Below are 4,679 nucleotides of genomic sequence, written 5' to 3'. Positions count from 1 at the left end.
TCCTAGAATATCAGTATTGCCAAGGGTACACAGTACCCTCGGTGAACGGTGTAGTTTTTTCTTATATGTGCAAATACCTAAGCCTTTCTAGATATCTAGTGTTTTTGGCTAGGAAGTTTAACACCTCATTTTAAAAGCATGGCTTTCTTGCCATGATTATATTAAGGTATAAGGAAGCATTTGGAGAGATTACTAGACCAAACCACTGATGGATAATCAGTTAATATACATCAATGACCCAGGACCCTCTACAGAAGTGACACTATGGTGTCATGATTAAATCTGAATATGATTTCTGTCTGCAAATGTTTTATTGGAAATAAAGGAGTATGATTCACTATAGCGAGGCTACAAAGAAATTTTTATGGGAAGTTGAATAGTCTTGCTACAGCCTGATAATGCTAGGTTTCTTCAAGAAGAAATCTACATATTGGCACTTCAGAGGGGAGTGCTATGCACTCGGCAGCTTAGCTGGTTTATTTTCCTAGCAGAAGTTTTTAAAATCACACTTGACTCATGTGGTCCCAAGCAGCTTAGGAGTCAATGTGAGCATTACTTCACTGAACTTTTTTCTCTTCAGGGCCAATAGGGTTAATAGACAGGGTACTAATGAAATCTCAGTGAACTCCCATTGCATGAGTCTTGGCAATAACAATAATCACCATTTTGTCTCTTCTTGGAAACACTTTCAAAGTTTTACAGTAAAAGATAGGACCCTAAAAAATAAGAGTATATCAGAACATATAAATAAATCATTTTACTAAAAAATGCTCCAAAATTTAGGATAAGCTTGGAATACACATGGATGTCAGTGTGGTATAGTGGAAAGAACATGGTCTTTTGAATCAAATGGACTTTGTCCAAACATCAGTATTATTACTAACCAGCAAGATATGCCTGAGGACGCATTCTGACTCATCCAGTTTTTAATTTTATTATTTGTAAAATGGGAATGTTCACACCCACCTTGTGAAACTGTTTTTTGAGACTTAGAAGAGATAATGTATGTTAAGTGCTACACACAGTGACTAGTCATAGTAGGTCCATATTATGTTAGTGCCCTCTTACTTGAACAGGGACAAACACACCATTCTATGGCAGTATCTTCCCTCTGACTCCCCCGCCCCCATTGTCCACTTGCTGCTCCTCATCATAAAACCTTAATACGAAGATGAGTGTTTTCTACCATGAGACAGTCATTCATTTTATCTATATCTTGTCTACTTCTCAATTAAAAATAATAATTAAAGGCTAGAACACACTGAACTGGGCAGCCCAAGAGGACAGGGGAAAGAAGTAGGAAGGAAAAGCACAGAGAGGGGTGTACCAGGTAGCCTGAAAGTTCAGAGATCTCAAGGCCAGAGCTACTCCTCAACAGAAGTCTTGCTATTCACCAGTGAGAAAATCCTACTGTTTCCACTCATGGACAAATGGAGTCTCTTCTCAAAAAATTATCCCTGAAATCTACAGCTATGGTTTATGTTTTCTCTGGGGCCAGTACACTGATTCAGTGTCCCCTTGCTTCTTCCCACCCACCAGCCCCCATTCTGAATTTCAGAAGATTGGCTGACCCATTTTTACACCAAATTGAGATAGCACTATATTTTTTAGCAGAATCTTGACCAAATCACATTTTAATTAGTTGTTTTGGGTTTTTTTTCCCAAACCACTCCTGGAAACCTTCAAACTTAACCTCTTATCCAATTTCCTTGCTGGCTACTTCATTAAGAAGGTTGAAGGAACCTAAAGTGGGTCCTTCCTACACCCTCCATATTCCTCCTTATGTGGACTGATGATCCTCTGCTCAGTTCTTTATACCTTAGGGGAAGGAGGTGACTTATTTACACTCCCTTTGAATCTTGGCTTCTCTTGTGTACACTATGTGATAGCCTCATGACTAATCTCTCAGCCTCTGCTACACCAATATTTAGGACAGTCATTCTCATTAAATAAGTCAGAACATGTCACTCCTTTCTCCAAAACATTTCCATAGCTCTTTATGGCCTAAGGCCAAATGCCAGATCCTCATGATGGCATGTGGAAATCACTACACCCATTTTCCATCTGCTTTCTCCAATATCAGTATCTGCTACATGTTCTTCCCTTTCCATGTTATCCAACAATTTTCTGGATCCTAACCATTCTGTGGGCTTGTACACTTCCATACTTTTGCTCATGAGTTTTCCCTTTCCCCTTTATAGATCCTTGCCACCTTTTCTCCACCAATGACCTTTCAAGGCTGAACTCAAAATTACCTCTTTCATATGTTTTCTCTGATTTCCCAAACTGGAATTAATTCTCTTTATATTTTTTGCTGCTTCTTTCTCAATTACAAGATTTATCACATTCTGCTTTATATTTACCTGTTTGCTTCTCCCTCTCCCCCCCCCGCAACTCTTTTTCCAGACTATAGCTCCTTGATGTGAAAATAAGTGTTAATGATCTGCTTTCCCAGAGTACAGAGGATAATGTTCTGATTATAGCAAGTGTCAGTAAAGGCTTGGTGAATGAGTAAACACAAAAGGAGGTGTTATTTATTTATATCCCCTTGCTATAACTAACTCTCATAGCAGAGATTAAGATGGTAAAATTGCTAAACCACAAAGTGGACATTTTCTTCTTTACAATCTTACAGATAAACTTGAGGGACTTTGAGAGATGGACAACCCCCTACCAGATGTCCTCAGCCTGAAAAATTCCTAACTTGGGACTGAATTAAAGGAACTGCTCCCTAGCTCCAGGATACCAGAATTATGTTAAGAGTCATAAATCCAGTAAGGAACCAACTGCTTTCTCCTCTGAGGAAAATCCCTAGAACTCTGCAGACTTTACAGTCACTTCCAAGACTGAATGCAAGCTTCGAACTCTTAAAAACGCTAGGGCCTTTTCCCAGGCAAAACCTAAAACCAGCAGGAAACAGCAAGAAGAGTGAATGACCGCAGATGACGTTTAAATTTGTCTTATTTGACCTGAAAGGGACAGAATTTACTGTGTGAAATCAGTGACATCTGAAGATACAGTTTATCCAAAGGACCAAGTGGCTATTAGGCCCTTTGGAATCTATATTTCCAGAATAGTACCTGGTTGATTAACCCCATCACTACTACCACGTGTCACCTATGAACTTAGGCATTTCCCGAAGTGGAGGAAGGTCCCCACAGAAAGTGGGGGGTGGGACTGCCTGGCTGAATCAGCACCTATTTGGTGGGATAAATGAACAGGTCTGGACAAATGGAACCATTCTACCAGTAGATCTGCCTTAGACTACATCAAAATGAAAAATGGGGAAACAAAAGCCTCCAAGGGCAGCTGTTCCAGCCATCATTCCACCTCCCACTCGTGTCTACTCAAGGCCTACGTGTTCATTTTCAAGAATGATAAAGATATGTTTAGGGCTCCACTGCTTTCTGACTTTACCAAAAAGTTCTAACACAAAATGACAAACTGTGCTCAAGTGATTTGAACTTTTTAGGGGAAAATGACTATGTAAAGGTATTGTACCTACTAAACCAATGGTAACAGCAAACAGTCACTCCTTTGGTTGCAGACAATACTCCAACTGCCATTAATGAGTTTATCCTCCAACATACACATCAGAAGAGGTGTGTTACTTCTCCAGGGACTCCTACAATTATAAGAACTGATAGATGGTTCTGTGCTTCTGTGGCCCTTCTGTGGCTAAAATAATAGAATTGTGATTATCATTATTAAAAGTGAAGCATTTTTATTTACCCAGTGTAGGACACGTCTCTCATCTCTATCTGAGTTATGGACTGCCAAAGAGAAGTTTCCCATCCAACACATGACGGCACTGGGAATCCTTAAAACTAAAAACAGGCCGTGACTTTGTTATAAACTTGACTTAGGAGCTTCTTCACACAAGGAGATGTTTATACACAAATTTTTCCACTTACCATAATTTCAAATTGCAACTAAGTAATGCTGGGATAATGCCTAATATCACTCCTCAACTATCCTCTCACTTCTTTAAGGGAGTTCTCTGTAATCCACGCTAACCTGGTTTTCCTGTTCCCCACGCATGGGTTCTCTCCAAATCTTAGTGCATTATATGTTTGAAACTTTCCATTAAAAAATTTAAATATATAAAAAGTTGGGTAAAGTTATATTATTTATAAAGTAGACTTGAGAATATAAAAGATGTCTTACAGTTCCTATGAGAGAAAACCCTTAATGTTTTTTTTTTTTTTTTAAGATTTTATTTATTTATTTGACAGATAGACACAGCGAGAGAGGGAACACAAGCAGGGGGAGTGGGAGAGGGAGAAGCAGGCTTCCCACCGAGCAGGGAGCCCGATGTGGGACTTGATCCCAGGACCCGGGGATCATGACCTGAGCCAAAGGCAGATGCTTAATGACTGAGCCACCCAGGCGCCCCAAAACCTTTAATGTTTCTGTCATAAAATTGTATGTATGTGCCCTGCAAAAATGTTCTTTTTTGCCAAATTTTGTACTAGTTCAAACATATTAAACGGAAAATACTTCAGATTTAAGTTTGTAAAAACAAATTCTTTTCACCAAAGACTATTTGTGTTATCATAATATATGATTATGAAAGATGTTTATTTAGCCTCAATATTTCTATTTTCATAACCTTGAATTAAGTTGTGTGTCATAAAGCTTGAACCTTTTCTGTTTTTATACTGTAGTTATTGTGTCAT

Source organism: Zalophus californianus, chromosome 13 (genome assembly GCF_009762305.2).
Source record: "Zalophus californianus isolate mZalCal1 chromosome 13, mZalCal1.pri.v2, whole genome shotgun sequence".
Lineage (NCBI taxonomy): Eukaryota > Metazoa > Chordata > Mammalia > Carnivora > Otariidae > Zalophus > Zalophus californianus.
This window is presented reverse-complemented; position numbering follows the sequence as displayed.